The sequence below is a fragment of the Cupressus sempervirens genome, chromosome 2 (genome assembly GCF_028749045.1).
Source record: "Cupressus sempervirens isolate cs-2001-9-10 chromosome 2, ASM2874904v1, whole genome shotgun sequence".
Taxonomy (NCBI): Eukaryota; Viridiplantae; Streptophyta; class Pinopsida; order Cupressales; family Cupressaceae; genus Cupressus; species Cupressus sempervirens.
Genome location: NC_143119.1, coordinates 467,520,820 through 467,544,774, shown reverse-complemented (window position 1 = coordinate 467,544,774; position 23,955 = coordinate 467,520,820). Strand labels below are relative to the sequence as shown.

The window sequence follows — 23,955 nt, the reverse complement described above, 5'->3', positions numbered from 1 at the left end:
GCCTAAGGATATTATCAGATATTTTGGAATTCCTTTTTCTATAGAACCATCCCTTAAAGACATGTGGAACTGGTTTCTTTCCAAAATTGAAAATAAATACCTTAAGTAGAAAACACACCTTCTCTCATTGGCTAACAGAATTCAGGTTGTTTAGAAGATATGATCTTCTCATCACATTTATCTTTCTTTAGCTTGGTCACTTACTAAATACCAAAGTGATATATTGGAGAAGATCATGAGATATTTTCTCTAGTTTGATGAGTTGAGGAATAAAAAGAGACACTATGTAAAATGGGAATGGTGCTACTTGCCTGAGGAAAAAGGAGGACTATGCATTAAGAATTTGAAAGCCCATGGTGTGGCTTTAGCTTCTAAGTTGATTATTCAAGCCTTAGAGGGTGATCAACAATAGAAGGTCTTGGTTAGAAAGAATATATATCTAAATACTGGGTTGCAAGCTTTTGGTTTAACCATGGAGGAAACTCTATAGTTAAGCGCACTCAGGCTAGAATAGTACTGGGAGTGGTGACCACTCGAGAAGTCTTGGTGCTTCACCCCTATGAGCATCACCTAGATCTAATGAGTGCTAAGTATTCCATTTATTCTCATGAGAGATGGATTCATGTTGAATCGCTACTCATGAAACATGGGTCAATGAGTTTGACTCAAAAATCACACAATTAAATCCTGATAGCAATATCACAATTTGACTTGCTATAGAAATGATCTCCTACTTATTAATTGATGAGCTTAAGGAGATTTCTAATGAATGTTCATAAGGCACAACACTTGGTGAAGATTTTTCAAATGGGGTTGCAAGCTTTGGGTTTAACCATGGAAGAAACTCTATAGTTAAGCACACTTAGGCTGGCTGGAGTAGTACTAGGATGGGTGACCTCTCAGGAAGTCCTAGTGCTTCACCCCTATGAGCATCACCTAGATCCAATGAGTGGTAAGTATTCCATTTATTCTCATGAGAGATGGATTCATGTTTAATCACTACTCATGAAACATGGGTCAATGAGTTTGACTCAAAAACCACACAGTTAAATCCTAATAGCAATATCACAATTTGACTTGTTCTGGAAATTATCTCCTACTTATCAATATATATCTATCTAGTATAAAAAAAAGAGAATGGATGGTTGAATGTTTCACTATGTGATAAAATCTTTGGTAATTTCTAGTTGTCTATTCGGATGGTATGGACTCAAGTTAGATGTCTTATTTCTAATAAAGGTGCTAGTAGGAGTCTTCTTAAATACTCTGTATTAAATAGATCTATATGGTAGGGAATAGAGGCTAATAATAAACATCTAGCACTTATCCAAAGTTGTTTTGGTAAGAAGTGGTATAATTTGGGTATTATTCTTATTAAGGATTTGTTGGTTGATAATAGCTTGCAGAGCTAGGATAAAATCTCTGCTAAATATCATATTCCTAGTACTTAGAAGAAAAATTACTCTATAACTGATAAGGCCTTGGGTAATTTTCTTCTAGGACATTCTGTAAACACTGAATTTTTTTATACATTGGATTAAATGGATAGATGGATCTAGCTTTCAAGAAGCCTCCACTAAGCAGATTTATAACATGTTGAAAGATGAGTAGTCTATTTTTGAGAAGGCGAACCATGGTTTGGGGATGAATTTCTTAGTCTCTAGATGGAAATTTATTTCTAATTTTTTTGTCACTCCCCCTTTGAACCTAAGATATCTTGTTTTAGATGGCTACTTCTTTTGAGGAAATGTATGGTTGGTAAAACCCTTCCTGATGGTCTAGGTAACCCTATTGTCTATAGTGTTTCTAATGTTTCGAAGTCTTTTGAGCATTTTTTTTTAATTGTAAGTTGATCGTGATATCTAGTCTATCTTTTTTGGGTCCGCTTTTGTGTGGAATAGTAAACCTAGTCTTTCTTTAGCTGGTTTGGTGGAGTCTTTTGATCTTAAATCCAAAACCTTTTGGTCTATACTAACATGTGAAATCTTTTGGTTTCTTTGGGAGGAGGGGAATGGAGAGATTTTTCAAAAGAGGAGGAAGCTTACTGATTTTTATTGTAAACTCACACATTTCCATATTATGTTACAAGTAGAAGTAGTCTCAAAAATATCCAAAGACAAGTTTATGATGTTGATGTAGGAAAACTGTGATGCCCAAAATATGGGGCAAAACCACACGTATTTTTTTTAAAAAAAAAGCAAAAACATTACTAATACAAAATTAAATCGTACAGGATAAAAATAATATATATTTTAATTAAATTTAATTAATCTTAAACAATATATTATTTTTATTTACTTTTAAAAATTCTACACGTAAAACAACAATTACACTAAACCTACTAGTAAATATGAATTACAAGTAGAGTTAATTTTAAAATATAATTAGCTTAACCATTATAATATTAATTAAGGAAAATATTAATTATCAACATAATTAAATTACAAAAACATATTTAAATTTCAAAAACATAATTAAATTACTTTAGTAATTATTTAATTCCAATTCTTACTAATCAAAATATTAAATTTAAACAAAACAACTAACTATACTAGTAAAATAAACATTACTAGTCTACTAACATCTTTTAATTAAAATAACTACTAACTAATTTAACACAACACAAAAAAAATTAAAACTTAGCCATCTTAACATCAAATATATTTACAACTAACTTAAAACTTACCACATTAACTTTTAACCATAAATCCTAACTATAATTTTTTAACATGATCTAAAAGAAATTATAATCCTAAAATACTACTCACTAAAATTATCTTTAATAAGATGAAACAATGTAACAATTTAAAATATCTAACTCCAAGCTATAATATAATTAAATAAACTAATTTAAACATTTTAATATAAAAATTTAACTATAACAGAACTCTAAATACTATCTAACTTACACACTACTAACCCTACTAAAATTTAACATTATTTAATTTAAAAAGATTTACTTTAAAAAAAACTCTATTTAAAAACACTAACTATTATCTTATACTTTATAATTGCTAACTATACTTTAACTAAAAGTAAACATTAAAACAATTAGTAACTAACTAGATTCTAATATTAAAATATACTAATAATTATTATTATTACTAACATTAAAATATACTAATATTTAAAAACATAATAATTAAATTTCTTTAAAATAACACTAATTAAATTCTAAAACTTAATTCAAAATGCTTACTAACCTAAACGCCTTTACCCAATGCCTTGGGTGACTTCCTGGGTCTTTGTACATGACTTCAAGGACAACCCTTTGGCTTTACAAAAAGTGATTTGGGCCTCACTAACTTGGCTACCTTCCTAGCTTGGTTTTTTTTTTAAAGGAAACTCATAACCCCACTTTATGCCTTTTCAAATCAACTCAACTTTATTGTCATGTCATGTGGTTGGAAGAAATGATATTTTCTTGGAAGGTGGGGGGGGGGGAGTGATGTCAATGTGATGTACTGATAAGGAGGGAAGTTAAAGTTTATAAAGTTAAGTTGTTGAAAAAGTTTGTTAGGTAGAATTTAGAATAAGCTTAGGATATTTATTTTGATGTCTTAATATTTTATTGTTTTTCTTTTTTGCTCCCTCATTTTTTTAAATATTTAATATTTAATAAGTTTTAAAAGAATATTAACAGAATCTTTTCTATTATGCTCTGTTCCAAAAAGGGTAATTATTTTCTCTCATACAAAATCCAGAGAGCATATTTGCTCTAGGGGATTTTTTTTTCCCAAGTCCATTTTTTATTTAAGTATAGATTTTTAATGCCAAAATATTTTCATGCTAAGGGAGATTATAATATTTTTTTTCTAAGAGTTAGATTTGAGAAAAGCATAACTATTTAACCAAGGGTTTTTTTTTTTCTCATTGGATTATAACATGGGATTAAAATGTGTTGTTGGTACAATAACGTAGGCTTAATTTCCTAATAATTATGAAAATACAATAAAGTCTAAATCAAGCATCGAATTTTCTTTAACTTACTTTGAATCTTAAATTACATAATTATATATCATCATTTTATCTAATTAATCTAAATCAAATGAATATGATTTTGAAACATAAGAATGTCAAAAGAAGAGTGAAACATCATTTTATCCATTTTTTGATACACGCATACATATAACTAAATTACAAGAAGAAACTCATAAGAAATAATACTACTCATTTTTATTATTGAACCACCTGATTCAAAGGCTCCACCAGGAAAGAACCAAGAAGAAAATCTGACATCATAGCCATTTCAACAATAATTTTAAAAATAACATTTTTACATAGGATTACTATCCCAAGGAGAAATCTCCCAACATATTTAAATTTCAATAACAATTCTGAATTTCCTTCTTGGCTCCACAACAGGGAAACCATTACGAAGTCTACAACACATCAAGATGATCATGGAGAGAATGAAAACTGAACAAGAGACAACCAATCTTAACATGAAGACAATTTCAAATATTCACTCCCATCTAGGTTTGCACAACAGGTTTGTCATTGAATCAGATTAGAGAGAAGGTGGATTTTTCCAACAGGAGATGTCAGTCACAATACAATAATAGGTGCTCTTTCAGGGTTATAAACTCAAGAACTTTTGTTCTTCCATTTTTTAAATTCCAAAACTCAAAATATGGTTTGTGCTAACGAGTAGGGGCCCATAACACCCTACTCTCTCTCCCTCTCCTCATCTTGAGAAGAGACTTTGCACTGTTGGAGTCTAACTAAAGACCTCCTCCCATACATGGCCACTTCTACCCTATCCAAGGGTGAGTAATACCAATACTACCCATACAATACCTTTGAAAATCAAAGAAAAATACTAAAGAAAGACATTTAAGAAAAACCCATTTCAATCCCTCTCAAAGATATTCAACAAACACACGGACATACATATGCAAAAAAAATAACTTAAGCATGAAATACAACATGAACCAAGTGAGCTTGAAGGGTTCCTACCTTTACAATAAGGTTATGACAATTGGAAAATTTGAGATGAGTTTTCCTTCCTTCTCCTTCTCTTTCAATCTTGAATTGCTTTCTAAAACTAGAGGTTGGGTGAACACTCCTTTCTCAAATTTGCTTGTAAATAAGATATTAAATCAACCATCTCCAAAATGCAATAACTCCTCCACTTGCCTAAAGGTTCTAGAGTCTTTTAACTCAACTTGTCATAAAGCTAACTTCAAGGTGGAGTTTAACTTATCCAACTCATGGTGAAACATTCAATTTTTACAATAAAGAAAAAATGAGATATTTAGGTGACCATAAAAGTAAATAAAAGGGGCGTGAGGGGTGAAAAATGCCCCCATCCCATACTCATGCCCCTTAGGTACTTAGTTTTCATGATTTTTAGCCTCTAAGACTATTTGGGAACTTATCAAAAAGCTTGAAAATTTGGACTTCCTAACAAACCTCAAAAATGTAAATTAATTACTAATCCTGATAAGGGTAATTAATCTCGATTACTAATTGATTAGTAAAAAAATCACTAACCTAGTCCAGCTTAGATCTTTAGGTTACTTGGTTAACCCTAACTATCAAGCTGAAATGCATTTATGAGTCACGAGTGTCAAGTGACATTATAAAATCATTGTTACAAAACATTAAAACTTATTGATTACAAAATGATACATTCATTCAATCCATGATACAAATAAAATATGAACAATGGGCTCTACATCTTTTATTAGACTCAACCTTAGTTTCTAAAAATGGTACATAGGGTTCAATTCTGATTCTCCATTAGATTTCTTGGCTAAAATATCCTACACAATTATTGCACAGATAAGTAGCTCAAGAAAATCACATGCATATATAACTCATTAGGATAATCACATAATTTGAAGCATAAATCTTTTAACTAATTAGTTATTTATCTCATCTCTGTTCATATACTTAACTACTAAAATTGCATAATCAAAGTGTTAATTCTGCATTCACTTTCTATTTTACATCATCAGTATACATGTTCATAAAATATTAAATAACATAATTAAACATCTAAAAATAAAATATCACAAAGCATAAAATAACATTATAATTTTTAGTGTATCCAATAGTGTCTCGACATTTTAAGTCATGAGTATCAAAAAAATAATATATCAACTATGCTATGATGGGTTAAGGCGAGGCCTCACATCCTCCCCCGCTAGGCATGAACTTCCTCCTAGAGTTCATAAAAAAGATATGGATATTGAGATTGCATCCATGCTGCATCCTCCCATGTAGTCATGATCTCATCATAAAAATCTCACTAGACCCTAACCTAGTCCAACTCTCGGCCTGAAAGAGCTAGGGTCCGTTGATCAATAGTATTGATAGGCTCCAACGCTAACTGCCCGTACAACTCCACTAGCAAAGCATTCCAGTCTATAATGTGAGACTCCTCATAAATGTATCCTCTAAGTATTGAAATGTGAAATACATCATGGATGTGTGACAGGCTAGGTGGAAAAGCTAGATGGTATGTGATTGGTCCTATCCTCTCTAGGATGTTGAGTGGTCCAACAAACTGAGGTGCCAACTTAGAGCCCTTTCCAAATTGAATTGAACTCTTGTGTGGTCACACTCTCAACAAAGATCTATCTCTAACCTGATACTCTTGATCTACCCTCTTCACATCAACATACTTCTTTTGCCTATCTTATGCCTCTTTTAGGCACTATCTAATCAGGGTCACCTACTATTCCATCTCCTTAACTAACTGAAGGCTAATAGATACTCAATCCTATCCCAACTCAAGGGCATTCTACAAGGTCTTCCATACAAGGCTTCATAAGGTAGTATACTTATGGAGGAATGGTGGCCATTGTTAAAGGAAAACTTGACAAGATGTAAGTATTCCTCCCATTTGATTTGATGGTCCATAACATACATACATAACATGTCCTCAAAAACTTGATTCACTTGCTCAGTTTGAGGATGGTACAGTATACTAAAATTGAGCCTAGTACCTAATATTGCCTGCAACTCTCTCCAAAAGGATAAAGTGAATAGAGAGTCCCTATCTTAGATGATCTTACAAGGAATACCATGAAGTTTGAAAATGTCCCACAAAAAACTAGGCTATGTTTTGTGTTGTATATGTAGTATGCATGGGTAAAAAATGTGCAACCTTGGTCAACATGTCAACTATCACCAAAATGGCATCATGGTGGCAATATAACATGGGGAGACCAACAATAAAATCCATAGATATAGTATCTCACTTCTACTTTGCAATCTCATGAGGCTGAAGAAGCCCACCAGGATGGAAGTGTTCTGCCTTCACCCTTTGACACTCAAGGCATCTCACAACAATGTTAGCAATCTACACTCTCATGCCTAGCTAGTGATATAACTACCTCAGATCTACATGTAGCTTTTTAACATCAAGGTGCACTACATAAGGTGCTCTATGAGCCTCAAGTACAATGAGCTCACATAAACTCCAAATGGAAGGTACATACATACATCCTCTATGATGCAAGAGTCCATCAAACTCCAAAGAATGCTCTGAATACTTCCCTTCCAAGGGTCTCTAAGAATGCACCATTTGACTAACTTCTGCATAAAGCTCATCTACTAGCAAGCGTTATAGGATCCACTCTCTCAAGTTAGTGCAAGTAGTCATAGATGAAAGCTCATGGCACCTTCTACTGCAACAACATTCTCCTTTCCCTTGATGTAATGAACATAAAAATCATACTCACAAAGGAACTCCATCCACCTTCTTTTCTTGCATTAAGGTTTGGCTGACTAACTATGTATTGCAAGCTTTGGTGATCAAAATGAAGTTTGAATCTATGACCTAGAAGGAAGTGTTGCTACCTTACTAAGGCATGAACAACTGCTACAAGCTTTAGGTTGTGAGTAGGGTAATTGAGTTCATGAGTCTTCAACTTCTTAGACTCAATGGAAATAGGTCATCCATCCTACATAAGGAATGCCCCTATACCATCTAAAGATGCATCGGTGTACACCACAAAATTTGTAGAAGGATCTGGCACTGCCAGGATTAGTGCACTCATGAGGGCTCTCTTGAGCTCTTGAAAAGCTCTATCACACTTCTTTGTCCACTCATATTTCTTCCCCTTTTTCTAAAGAGATGTGATTGGGTGTGCCAATCTAGAGAATCTCATAATAAAGCATCGGTAATATCCTGCTAGTCACATAAAGCTCCTCACTTTAGTGACACTAGTGGGTGCTGGCCCTAATCATTGATGGGTCTACTGAGACACCATCGCTTGATATGACATGACCTAAATAATGTATCTCAAGTCTATAGAATGTACAATTTGATAAGCTACCATTCAAATGTTCTCTCTCAACTTCTGTAATACTTGTCTCAGGTGCTCTTTATGCTTCTTTTCATCATGCAAATATATCAGAATTTTATCAGGGAAAACAACCACAAAATTATCCAAAAAGGTATGGAATACTCCATTCACAAGGGTCATGAATACAGTTGGAGCATTTGTGAGGCCAAATAGTACCACGATGAACTTGTAATGACCATACCTCATATGAAATGCAGTTTTGGGGATATCACTATCCAGAATCCTCAAATGGTGATAACCCAACTTTAGATCAATCTTTGAAAATACTCAAGCACCCTATAACTAATCAAAGAGATCATCAATCCTGGGAAGTGCGTATCAATTCTTGATGGTTACTTTGTTCAATAGTTGATAATCAATACACAACCTAAGCAATTTGTCCTTCTTATTTATGAAGACTATTGGTGCACCCAAAGTTGACACACTAGGTCAAATATGCCCTTTCTCTAAGAGTTCCTCCAACTAAGTCTTTAGTTCACTGAGGTCATGAGTAGTCATCCTATATGGTGCTCTTGATATTGACTCGACTCTTAGCACAAGATCTATGTGAAAGTTCACTACTCTAGGTGGGGGCATACCAGGGAGCTTTGAAGGAAACACATTTGCAAACTCCTGTAGAATTATAAAATCATCAAGGGATGGCTCTCCCTCTAAATCTTCCTCTCTATCACTAATGGTGATAGTGAACAATAGACATCCCTTTTGCATGCACTACCTAAGCTACATAGTAGAAATCATACAAAGGGATACTAGTCTCTTCACTCCGAAGATTACTCTAGAGATCCTATCTTCATCCACACATTCCACCCTCTTATGTCGATAATCCATCTTGGTGCTATGGGCATAAAGTCAATCCATGCCAAGGACAACATCATAAGAACCTAGAGGTGTAATGTGTAGATTAGACATCATGGACATGTCTCCAATTTGAATATGGCAATTATGCACCATGGAACTAAATGATACTCTAGCTCTTGAGGCTAACACTACTTTCGAACTGACATCCTATCTAACTACCACTAGCCCACAATGCTCCACTACATATAGAGATATAAAAGAGTTAGTAGCTCCAAAATCAAATAAAACAACAACCATACGACCTTGAATTATACTTGTGGCCTGATGCTCAACCTACCAATTGTCAACCACTACAAAAACTCTATGGGATCTACCCATATCACCAATTGTTAGCTCTAAAATGGCCCCTCTCAAACCATTGGATGATTGTCCCTACAAACACTCTCTAGCTATATAACCCATGCCACCACAAGTGTAGCATGTTTCTTGAGTATAAGACTATACACCTTGTGATCTAGACTATTGTGACCCCCCTAACCTATTAGATCCATTATATCCACCCGTAGAAGACTATTGAGTCTTTATTGACTGTGACTGTGGGGCCTGTATTTTCTAATCCTATTTGGAACCCTATGACTACCACTACTTGGACTTGGAGCCCTAATAACCCTATGAGGGTTTTTGTTATTGTCATTGTTGTGGTTTCTATTGCTAATATTGTTGGCCCTTAGAGGACCCTGCTGTATAGTTTTGATTTCCTTTCCAAGGGGGTTTCTGTTGGGTAAAGTTTTGATTCTGAGACCAATCTTGTGACTCTTGAATACCCCAAGTATCCTTAGCAACTAATGCTATCTCAACTACCTATCTGAAGGTGGTAGGGAAGGCCAAACAAACTGCATCCTTGAGTGAGAAATTTAGGCCCATGATGAAGTGATGTACTTGCAATTTCTCATCCTTCATGTATTCAACATATGAAAGGAGCTTGAGAAACATACTTTCATATTGAGCTACTGTGAGCTCCCTCTAATGTAGAGAATGAAATTCCTCTGTCTACTTCTATTTGAAGTGCTTAGATAGGTACCTCTCTCAGAATCTAACCAAGAATGATTCCCATGTGAGGGTATCCATCCTCACTTCTCCTATAATTTCCTCCTAATACCACCAATTGGAGGCATCTCCCCTTAACTAATGGACTGCTAGGCATGCCTTCAAATTACTCTGATATGGATGTAATCCAAAGCACCGCTATAGACTCTGTAACTAGGCCTCTGCTACTATTCCATCAGTGGAATTGGTATAGTATAGTGGCTAGAGTTGTATCAACTCCCTAATATCATCTCCTACATGTCTAGGAGGTCTATCAAGGGGTGGTCCTCTCTAATGTATTGAATCATGTTCATGCTTGCCCTGTCCCTCAACCTTCCTCAGTGGGAGACTCCTGCTCCTCTCTCTACCACTAGGTCTACTTCCTCTGGGTCCCTATGCTTGCTCTTTGAGAATTTGCTACCCTAGTTGTACTATAGGTGGTAGTATCTACTAAACTACTCATTTCAATGTCAGAGGGCATCATGATTTGGGTTCGGTGGTGGTGGTGGAGGTGGTGGTCCATCCTCCTATTCTGCTCTACCACCTCTTGCCTTATGACCTTTGCCTCGTTAGTTACTTTGTGTAACGAGAGGTATCCTTCAAAAATTTAAAGTTTAGATTAAGTTGAAGTTTAATGGTTTTAGGTTCCTAGTGTTGAAACATGGGCTTTGATACCAAAATGTCATGCCCAAAATACGAGGCAAAAACACACGTAATTTTAAAAAAAAAGAAAAACATTACTAATATGAAATTAAATCTTACATGATAAAAATAATATATGTTTTAATTAAATTAAATTAATCTAAAATAATATATTATTTTATTTACTTTTAAAAATTCCATATGTAAAACAATAATTACACTAAACCTACTAGTAAATATGAATTACAAGTAAAGTTAATTTTAAAATACAATAAATTTAACCATTATAATATTAATTAAGTAAAATACAAATCATCTACATAATTAAATTAATTTAGTAATTATTTAATTCCAATTCTTACTAATCAAAATATTAAATTTAAACAAAATAACTAACTATACTAGTAAAATAAACATTACTAGTCTACTAACATCTTTTAATTAAAATAACTACTAACTAATGTCACACAACACAAAAAAATAATTAAAACTTATCCATCTTAACATTGACTATATTTACAAGTAACCTGAAACTTACCACTTTAGCTTTTAACCGTAAATCATAACTATAATTTTTTAACATGATCTAAAAGAAATTATAATCCTAAAATACTATTCACTAAAATTATCTTTAATAAGATAAACAATGTAACAATTTAAAATATCTAACTCCAAGCTTTAATATAATTAAATAAACTGATTTTAATATTTTAATATAAAAATTTAACTATAACATAACTCTAAATACTATCTAACTTAAACACTACTAAACCTACTAACATTTAACATTATTTAATTTAAAAAGATTTACTAAAAAAAATAACTCTATTTAAAAACACTAACTATTATCTTATACTTTATAATTGCTAACTATACTTTAACTAAAAGTAAATATTAAAACAATTAATAACTAACTAAATTCTAATATTAAAATATACTAATAATAATTATTATTACTAACATTACAATATACTAATATTTAAAAAAATTAAATTAAATTTCTTAAAAATAACACTAACTTAATTCAAAATACTTACTAACCTAACCTCTTTACTACCCTAACAATCTTTAATACCTTCACCCAATGCCTTGGGCAGCTTCCTAGGTCTCTGTACATGACTCCAAGGACAACCCTTTGACTTTACAAAAAGTGATTTGGGCCTCACTAACTTGGCCGCCTCCCTAGCTTGGTTTTTAAGAAAGAAAAAAAAAAGGAAACTCATAACCCCACTTTATGCCTTTTTAAAACAACTCAACTTTATTGTCATGTCATGTGGGTGGAAGAAATGAGATTTTCTTGGAAGGTGTGTGTGTGTGTGTGTGTGTGTGGGGGGGGGGGGGGGGGGGGGGGTGTGATGTCACTGTGATGTACTGATAAGGGGGAAAGTTAAAGTTTATAAAGTTTAGTTGTTGAAAAAGTTTGTTAGGTAGAATTTAGGATAAGCTTGCAATATTTATTTTTATGTCTTAATATTATATTGTTTTTAAAAAAAAAATTTGCTTCTTCCTTTTAAATATATAATATTTAATAAGTTTAAAAAGAATATTAAGGGAATATTTTCTATTATGCTCTATTCCAAAAAGGGGAATTATTTTCTCTCATACAAAATCCAGAGAGCATATTTGTTCTAGGGGATTTTTTTTTCCCAAGTCCATTTTTTGTCTAAGGATAGATTTTCAATGTCAAATATTTTCATGCTAAGGGAAATTATAATTTATTTATTTATTTCTAAGTGTTGGATTTGAGAAAAACATAACTATTTAACCAAAGGGCTATATTTTTTTCCTCAATGGATTATAACATAGGATTAAAATGTGTTGTTGGTACAATAACATAGGCTTAATTTCTTAATAATTACAAAAATACAATGAAGTCCAAATCAAGCATCGAGTTTTCTTTAACATACTTTGAATCTTAAATTGCATAATTATATATTTCATCATTTTATCTAATTAATCTAAATCAAATGAATATGATTTTGAAACATAAGAATGCTACAGGAAGAGTGAAACATCATTTTATCCATTTTTTGTGAAACTCATAAGAAAGAATATTACTCATTTTTTTATTGAACCACCTGATTCAAAGGCTCTGCTAGGAAAGAACTAGGAAGAAAACCTGACATCATAGCCATTTCAACAATAAGTTTAAAAATAACATTTTTACATAGGATTACTATCCCAAGGAGAAATATTCCAACATATTTGAATTTCAATAATAATTCTAAATTTCTTTCTTGGCTCCACAATAGGGAAATCATTATGAAGTTTGCAACCCATCAACCTGATCATGGAGAGAACAAAAATTGATCGTGAGACAACCAATCTTAACATGAAGATAATTTCAAACATTCACTTCCATCCAGGTGTGCACAATAGGTTTGTCATTGAACTAGACTAGAGAGAAGGTGGATTTTTCTAACAAAAGATGTCAATCACAACACCATAATAGGTGCCCTTTTGGGGCTATAAACTCAAGAACTTCTGTACTTCAATTTTTTAAATTTCAAAATTCAAAACATGGTTTGTGTTGATGAGTAGGGGTCCATAACCCCCCTACTCTCTCTCCCTCTCCTCATCATGGGAAGAGACTCTGCACTATTGGAGTCCAATTAAAGACCTCCTCCCATACATGGCCACTTCTACCCTATCTGAGGGTGAGTAATGCCAATACTACCCATATAATCCCTTTGAAAATCAAAGCAAAATAATAAGTAAAAACATTTAAGAAAAAACCATTTCAATCCCTCTCAAACATATTCAACAAACATGCAAACAAAATGATATAGCATGAAATACAACATGAACCAAGTGAGCTTGAAGGGTTCCTACCTTCACAATAAGGTTATGGTAATTGAAAAAAATGAGATAAGCTTCCCTTCCTTCTCCTTCTCCTTTAATCCTAAATTGTTCTCTAAGACTAGAGGTTGGGTGGACACTCCTCTCTCAAATTTGCCTCTAAATAAGATATTAACTCAACCACCTCCAAAATGCAATAACTACCCCACTTGCCTAAAGGTTCTAGAGTCTTCTAACTCAACTTGTCATAAGGCTAACTTCAAGATGGAGTTTAACTTATCCAACTGATGGTGAAACATTCAATTTTCGCAATAAAGCAAAAATGAGATATTTAGGTGACCATAAAAGTCAACAAAAGAGGCTAGAGAGGTGGAAAATGCCTCCAACCCATACCCATACCTCTTAGGTACTTATTTTTGATATTTTTGGCTTGTAAGACTATTTAAGAACCTATCAAAAAACTTAAAATTTTAGACTTCCTAACAAACCTCAAAAATGCAAATTAATCACTAATCTTGATAAAGGTAATTAATCTCAATTACTAATTGATTAGTAAACAGGTCACTAACCTAGTCCAACTTAGATGTTTAGGTTACTCAATTAACCCTAACTATCAAGCTAAAATGCATTTACGAGTTACGAGTGTCAAGTGACACTATAAAATCACTGTTACAAAACACTAACACTTATTGATTACAAAATGATACATTCATTCAATCCATGATACAAATAAAATATGAATAATGGGGTCTGCATCTTTTATTAGACTCAACCTCAGTTTTCACAAATGGTACATAGGGTTCAGTTTCAATTCTCCATTAGATTTTTTTGCTAAAATATCCTGCACACTCATTGCACACATTAGTAACTCAAGAAAATCACATGCATATATAACTCATCAAGATAATCACATAATTTGAAGCATAAATCTTTTAACTAATTAGTTATTTATCTCTTCTCTTTTCATATACTTAACTACTAAAATTTCATAATCAAAAAGTTAATTTTGCATTCACTTTCTATGCTACATCATCAGTAGACATATTCATAAAACATTAAATAACATAATTAAACATGTGAAAGTAAAATATCACACAACATAAAATAACATAATAGTGTTCAGTGTATTTGACAATGTCTTGACATATCGATTTATGACTATGAAAATAATAATGTATCAACTATGCTATGATGGGTTGGGGTGAGGCCTCACAAAAACCAACTTATGATCCACAAGGAAGATGTCATCTCTTCCCAGAACTTTACTATACACAGAGGCATGCTTGGACAAGGAGAATTGGAAAGGCTAAATCAATTCATGGAAAGGTTAAAGATTGATGATAAGCCTACTAATGTTAATAGGGCACTTCAAGAACAAGCAAGGCTTGGGCCAATGTACTAAGATAATGAATGTGATCCATAGTGTTTTTTGTATTAACTGCCCTTACAGTGTATTAGTTACTTCAATATTTTAATGTATGTTTATACTTATACACTCCACAAATTTTAAAACAACCACTTCTAATTCCTTTTTAATAAAGTTACTATTATTGTAACTCATAATTTTTTTTGTATACTATTGTAACTCATCTTGATACTCTATGTTAATACCCAAAAAAAAATCACTTTATGTTGGAACTTAATATAAAATATAGAAATTGGTAAAACATTTAATTTGAAATAAAAAGCAATTAACTGATTTACCTAATCATTAGCTCTAGTAGAAGAACCTTGTACACTCATTTCTCGAAGTTGTTCAACCACAATTATATAGCCTTGTTTATAGGCTATTTTCTTGTCCTCTTTAGAAATCATTTAAAAAAAATTCAAGGCCCACATTTTTTCTTGGTATCATGAATTCTTGTTATAGTAAATTTCATCAAGATCAAATTAACTACAATTAATAAATATTTACATATGGTTTTTCATTTACTAATACTTACAATTTGTGCAACAAGTTTTGAATATCCACCCAAGCTGAGCTTGTGTTGCCCATGATTTTTGTTTTCTTTCTTTGGTTTCCTTTGATGTGTTAGACAACCTAACTAAAGTTTGAAATATGTTAGATCACATAATTATTAATTGTAATTTGTACACAATTTCATTCTTAAGATTATGACATATACACTAGTACAATAACAACAATATATTACTAAATAAACTACTAAAAATTGTAGATATGTGACAAACTTTGATCACATGACCAATGACAATTTATTGCCAAACATTTATCTCCCAACCAAATTATGACTAAACTATTTTAATCATTAATTAGGTCATTGATTTAGTTGTTTATTGTTGTTACTTGGTAGTTTATATGGTAGTTTATTAGGTAATTTTGTTAGTTTATTTCATAGTTTACTTGGTAGTTTTTTGGGTATTATACATGGTAGTATATTTGATAGTTTATTTGGTAGTATATATGGTAGTATATTTGGTAATATATTTGGTAGTTTATTTAATCATTAATTTATTCATATTAGGGCATGATGGAATTGAACCACCATCCTCCTACCTATAAAGTAGGTGCTCTTCCATTGAGCTAGTACACTTTAAAGAATAATGCAAAACATTGACAAAGTTATCTTCCCAACATTAGATCTTCCATTATCATGGTCATTGTAACATGATACTTTTCCTAAAGAACACAAATTTTAGTTGTTATGAAAAATAATAATCTAAATCTTTATTAATAAAAATTCAAAAATTTTAAACTCTTTTGTTCGAGAATTTTAAAATTACATTTCATGTCAATTACACTTCCCTAATTTATTGTAGTGATAGACTCTTATAAAATATAATTTGGAGTTTGGCTGCACACAAGTATTATTTCTTGTGCTAACTTCTCAGAAAAATAAACAAATGATTATGAAATTTATGTCAAGAAAATAGACCTTTACATTAAATAAAAACATCAAAACCCATTAAAAAACCACATCAAACTAGTTATTTTTTCTTTTCATAGCCTATGCAATAATTGAGACTAGCTTGCATGCATTGTAAAAATAGAGTCACTTGCTATTACCGCAACTAGACAATTCAAAGAAAGAACAATGAAAGGACTAATTCATTAGAAAACCCATGAATCTTGAGGCATGAAAATTGACAAGAAATATAGATTTTAAAATGAAAGATGATATCTTACCTTTGCAAGTGATGACTTTACCAATAGTTTTTGCAAGAGATAGAGGAACTCTACCATCTAATTGCTTAACCTAAAATATTTTATTTACTAATATTCTAATCCCTTGGACATAAAATCTCTAATCAATATGTTGGATGGAGATATTGGGAACTTTATGTTACTTCAACCAAATATACCAGTTTATAAAATAAAAATAATTTTGAGTTTGATCCACCTAACTTCCAAACAGTTGTTATGTTTATATTTTTATGATCCAAATGGCCAAAGCCTACTATTACCATGATATTATAAGTATATCAACCTCATTTTATAATAGCTACGAACCAAAAAATCACTAATAGCACCATTGCTTGGAGTTATGCTTGGATTTGAAAAAGACTTATGATTTTTGGATATGGGACCTTAAAGAGTTTATAGAAGGGCTAGATGAAAACTTGGTTCATCTAAGGGGGTGGATTTGTGATGAATTCTACATCTATACCAAATTTGAGAAGTCTTTAGTGTTGGAAAATTTTCAAGGATCATTATTTGATGTAGAAAATGAATGCAAGATGTTGTGAGTTAAGGTAATATTATTCCTTGTTGTTCTTTTAGATGCTGCTGGTTATTATTATTATTAAATCACTACTTTTTGAAGTGTTGTGGAGATTTTTTCCTTGAGAAGCACTAATCCTGGTAGGAAACATTAGTGAAGCACATTTACTAATGTGAGGATTATTTGGGCTATCTTATGTTTTGGCATGAATAATCTTTTGCAGGGCCAATTATCACAACAAATCCTGGGACAATCACTTGTTGGTGTGAGACTTTTCTACATTCCAACCCATTAAAAAATTGGAACCATCCAATTTGTTGCAACATTGTGGAAATTTTTCTGAGGACTAATTTTTACTAGATTACCAATTTACATATCAAAGACAACTTATTAGCCATGTCATTTGAAGTAGTGAGTACAAGAGTCTTGAACAAAGAATGGGTTAGCCTGAGGAGATTTTTAATAATCATTGATGAGTCTAGATTAGTAAAAAAAAATTCTTTGTAACTTGGTTATTTCTAGTGGGAAGAATATATCACTATAAATTGGTGGAGAGCTAATGTAATCCAATTTTTGTTAGGAATTGCAAGGTTGGGAATTTTCTATTTTACTTTGGTTCAAGCTCTAGTATGGTAGCTATAATTGTGTATAACAATAGATATTCATTAAATATTTCTAACTTATTATTGGTTCCTAAGAGAAGCATAAATGTTGGTGTTAAATAGGTTGTCAATAGAATAAAGTTTGAATAGATCCATTAAGGATATGATGAGTTCATCCAAGGATTAGTGCTCACAGATTACTATTAACAAATTGACAATCAGCCCTATGATTAGCATATTATTCTTTTCCATTTCTAATAGTTAAAAATTTATTAGGAGTTGGAGTTTGAGTTCCACATCTTAAGTTCAACACTAGAAGGTAGTATATATTATGACTTTGATGAGATTCAGGGAAATGGCTTATGAATGACTATGAATAGGAATATATTATGGTAAGTAGCTAAGGTCCCTGAATTATGAGGTAAAAATAAACATTAAATTTGATTATGAATAATCATTCATGTACATGTTAAACCTTAAAACAATTTCATAACTATCCGGTGTCTAAAATGGAGGGCACTCATCATAGTCTGGCTTGGAATAACTATGTTTTATCATTTGGAAATAAAGATGATATTATCATCAATTAGGACATTCATATTTGAAAACATATTTTACCAAAGTTTTAGGGGCATACCAATAATTTTGTGGTCTTAAATGGTCTGAGTCACATTAGAAAATTGCATGTGGAGGAAATTTTAACATACTTCATAGTTGTGGTGCCTCATTGATATCATCATTAGGAGGCTCTAAGTGTTATTATTATGAGGCTCTAAGTATCTTCATCATCTTGACCAACATTAAGCACTAGTAAAATCTCTAGCATGGTGTCCTCATGTAACTAATATTCTAGCTTCTAGAAAAGGCATAACTAATCAATGTATAAAGATATGGAATACACAATCTAGCCAATGTATTGCTAGTTTGGACATGGAATCTTAGGTCTTTGGGCTACAATGGAATAGAAACTACAAGGAGATACTAATAATTCATGGATATAGCAAGAATGAGTTGTATCTTTGGAAATATGATAATATCCATCTATGCATAAGGTTGAATAATGTAATGGGCATACCCAACACATTCTCCACCTTACTAATAATCTAGATGATGCTACTATATCATCAGTAGCTGCAAATAAGATGCTTTAGTTCTAGAAGATTTTTGATAATTCAATAATAAAATTTAAAAAATTGGAGAGATGGAGGATCATTGTATATAAATTGGCATTGTCCTAAGTAATAATTTCTATATACATGTTCTATATATATAATATATCTTATTGATGATATCTCTTCAGTTTATAAATCTTATCTCCATATTCTTGAGTCATTAGAGGTAGTGGTCAACACTCACGATTTGTTTGATGATTATTACCTAAATTTGTTGGATTAGAGCTATAAGGATATTGTTTATATTTCTTTGAGATCAACTATATACCTATAAGATAAAATATATATATTTATTCAAGATTTAATGCAATCTGAGTTGAATAACGATGATGAGTCCTTGACAAACCTTTCTTGGGAAGATGATGGCATACACATTGCACTTGGTTTAAAGTTGAACTTTACAATTTAGCTTTGGGATGATTCACAATTACATCGCATGTCAAAAATGGAGGTCCAGTCATAATTATATTTTGGATTAGAATAACCAAGTCTTTTCCTATGGTAACAAAAATAAAACCTTGTTTGGGAAGATGATGGCATACACATTGCACTTGGTTTAAAGTTGAACTTTAAAATTTAGCTTTGGGATGCTTCACAATTACATCTCATTTCAAAAATGGAGGTCCACTCATAACTATATTTTGGATTAGAATAACCAAGTCTTTTCCTATGGTAACAAAAATAATCTTATCATCAATCATGGCATTTAGATTTGAAATCATATTGTATCAAATTTTCAAGGGCATGCCTAGGAAGTTTATAGTCTTAAATGGTCTGAATCACATAAGAAAATTACAAGTGGAGGAAATAATAAAATACTTCATAATTGGTATGCCTCATTGATTTCATCATCAGGAGGCTCTAAGTATCTTCATCATCTTGACCACCACCAAGCAGGAGTGAGAGTTTTTGGTAATTCAACAATAAGTAATTTTAAAAGTAAAAGAGATGGAGGATCGCTGCATCTAAGAAATATTATTAGCTAATATAAGGGTTTTTTAGGGGATTAAAGAAGAAATACAAACCAAAATTGGCATTATCCCAAGAAATCATTTATGTGTACATGTTGTCTATATATATAGTATATCTTATTGATGATGTCTCTTCAATTTTAAGAACTTATCACCATATTCTTGAGTCACTAAAGCAAAAATTATTAACAACAATGTGGCCATTGAAATACAATTGCACAAAGAAAGAACTCTTCTACTAATTGTATATAAAGTAAAAAGTTAGAAGGGGTACATACAACAAGTATTCACTTGGAATACTATTAAAAGGAATGCATGAAATCAAGAAAGAACATGTTTAAAATCACAAATTAATAATAGTAAAGCAAAATCAAAAGTAATAGAAGCTAATTTCCAAGCAGGATGAGATTGAATACATGAAAATAAATATATCATATTAGAAAGAGGAACAACTTCAATCATAATATTTCCTCCCACTTGAAAATTTTGTTACTTCCCAATCAAAACTTTCACGAGTCTCCATTGCTGAAACCTTCAAAGCCTTCTATATTTCTAAAATTTTAATTCAAAAATTTGAATGCACTATGGAACATAACCTACCATTTGAAATAAGAAAAATCACAACAAACAAGTAGGTACCAAAATCCAATGTGTTTAAAATTGTATGTACAATGAGTATGAATAGTTTAAAAACTATCTAATAGAAAAAACCGAGAATTGAAAAGCATATGATTTGTAAAACTGTCATCACACAACCTTAAAATGAAGAAAGAATATAGAAATTGGTTGCACCTACAATGCTTCTCTCATATTTTTTTCCTCATTTCTAAATAAACCCCAATCTATATAGATTTGATATCTAGATTATTTTCCATTTTATCCATATCCCTCTAATTTTTTTTGTATATAAAGGCACCATTTTCACATATCAATGGGAACAGAAAGAGAGAATTTGATAGACTACATAATATGTTGTATAAAAAAGTTCATGACAATTGCAAACCTTAAAGGCTAAACAACCATGTTCACATTTGAATCTTCAAGATCACTATCAACAAGTGCATCATCTGAGATTAAACAACTCTAAAATTCATCTTTGAGATGCTTCATGATTATGTTTGGTGTCTAAAACAAAGGGCCAATCATCATAGTATGACTTGGAATAATAAAGTTTTTTCCTTTAGCAATAAAGACAATTTTATTGTCAACAATGACATTCATATTTGAAATCATTTTGTATCAGAGTTTCAGGGGCATACCTAGGAAGTTTGTGGTCTTCAATGGTTAGAGTCACATCAAAAAATTCCAAGCGGGGGATATTATAATATACTTCATATTTTGGATGCCTCATTGATGCCATCATCAAGGGGCTCTAAGTATCTTCATTTTCTTGACCAACACCAAAAAGAAGTGAAATCTCTACCATGATGTCCTTATGTGGCTAATATTCTAGATTCTAGAGGAGACACAACTAATCAATGTATAAAGCTCTAGAATACATAATCTAGCCAATGTATCACTAGCTTGGACATGGAATCTCAAGTCTATGTAATGAAATATAATAGATACTATCAGGAATTGCAAAGAAGTCATGGATACAGTAAGAACCAACCATGTCTTTGGAAATATCCATCTATTCATAAGGTTGTAGAACTTAATTGGCATACCCTCATTAGATATATTGTATTTCACTAGATATTATGATGCTCTTGAGAATCATAGCCTTAAATTTGCTAAAATATTTGATATTCATATTTAATGATATTAAATATACATTATATGATATACCTAATACATGTAACTATGGTGTGTAAAAGCTAGCTACAACACATAAATATAGGCCAAAAATGCTTAGATGGCCACACTCCCACTGGTTAATGACAAAATTTGATGATAGAGACTGCTACTACAGCCACTTCACACCACAACATTAAAAAATGTGGATGTACTTATGAGTGCATTTTAGACCCTTTCTTATATGGATCCAACTTAGTTATTTCCAATTTTGAGGTTATGTCTTCTAGGTTTCTCCCCATTCAAGAATACAAGTGTTAGTGACAATCAAGGCTATACTTATATAAGTCTTCTTGTTAATATGGAAATAGTTTTACTCACTTTTTAGTCGACTTTAAGGATTCAACTCATAAGTAAGTTCCCCAATTATGAAAAAATCATTAGCAAAAGGATGTAAAACAAGTGGTTGAACTAAGCCATGGATTTTGAAGACCCTTAATAATGTCATTAAGAAGATGTTTTAAAGAAATGGGAATGCTAGAAGATCTTATTTAACTCCCTTCATAAACAATATTAAACCTTTAGATCTCACATTGAATGTTAATGCAATAATATGAAACAGAACACCTTTCCCTTCACTCTAGTGGCAAAATTTCCTTATTAGAGCCTTATGGGGAAATTCATATAGACCCCCTTTATTATATGCTAAGTCTAATAAGATTAAATCTATATCACATTAAAAGAATGTGAGGAAGTCACCATACAAAGGTCAGAATGTAAATCTCAAATAAAGACTATTAAGATAAATAAATACAACAAATATTAGAGAAATCTCACTAGAACAATCTTAGGAAGGCAATCATACATGCAACATATTAACACAAATTCAATCAGATAATAATCCAGATTAAGTATGGAAATCTATCCTTATTGAAAAAAATAGAAATAATATAAACTCTAGAGAAAAATACATTCTTAATGAAAGAGAACATCATAAAATCTATCAATGGAAAATAGAGTAATAAACATGGTGTACATGTATTATCACTATAAATGTTAGATTTACAAATCTAATTTTTTTCACCAAAATTAAAGTGAAATAACATGGGAGAGAATCAATAGTTGGCTCAAGAATTATATTATTACATTTTTTTAGAAAGACATTACATAGATTTTAAGTCATGAATCATAAATGAGAATAGCTACCTTGCCAAGATAAGTATGGAAATGCAACATACACATGTCCAAAAAATCAAAGATAAGTCAATCAGTCTGTCTAAATTGTTCAAACTTCATATAGCTATAATTTGATGGAGATAATTTAGATTCTACAATTTAAATACCCTTAGGAATTTGGTCATAGCAATAATATACACTTGCATTAACTAAAGTGCAATGAAGAAAATTGACATTGTAGACTAACTAAGAAAAAAATCATCAATAATGCATGAGAAGAATGGCAGGACAAAAGCAAGGGTTAATTCATAGTTTAGTTTAGAACTCAATTTGTGCCTATTTTTACTTTTCCAAAATTCTTTTTCATTTTTATTCCTTCTTGGAAGGCTGATGCAGGAGCATCCAGAGGTATAAGGGCAATCTTGTGTCACCCAAAAAAATGTACTTAGACTTAGTTTATGTTTCATGTCTTTACATTTTTGGATACCCATTTGGCTCAAATAAAGGTTCCAACTCTCATAGTTCAACTATCAGTGCGTTTGAAAATTCCAAAAAAATAGGAGCATGTATTTGGGCCATCATTTCGGTAAACTAGAAGGTGTGAATTGGCCAGATGAATGGAATCATGATTTAGAGCATTCCAAAAAAAGAATCAGGTAGTTATTACAGTTTTTCAGGTTTTGGAGACCTCCTAAGAATGCTTCAAAGTCAGGTTTGGGGCATTAAATGACCTCAAAAAGGGTCAAAAATGGGGGACAAGTAAAGCTTGTCCATAGGGCTATAGAGCGCTTTGAGAGCTTTCCGAAAATGTAAACGGTTCATCAATCGAAGCTACGATTCAAAAGTTATGCCTCCCGGAAGTTCGGTTACCGTTTCTGGATTCTTCTAGATTTGGACCGACTTCTAACGCAGCTTCTGAAACCTTCTATTTCGTCAGTGGATGCCTACTAGCACTTTCTAGAATGTACTCCTAG

The 23,955-nt window shown here is 31.8% G+C and overlaps 1 pseudogene; it reads left to right on the top strand.

Moving 5' to 3' along the window:
• LOC149573070 (APC/C activator protein CDH1-like) overlaps positions 1-21,766 on the top strand; it is a 100,189-nt pseudogene extending 78,423 nt beyond the window's left edge.
• The last annotated feature ends 2,189 nt before the right edge of the window (positions 21,767-23,955 follow it).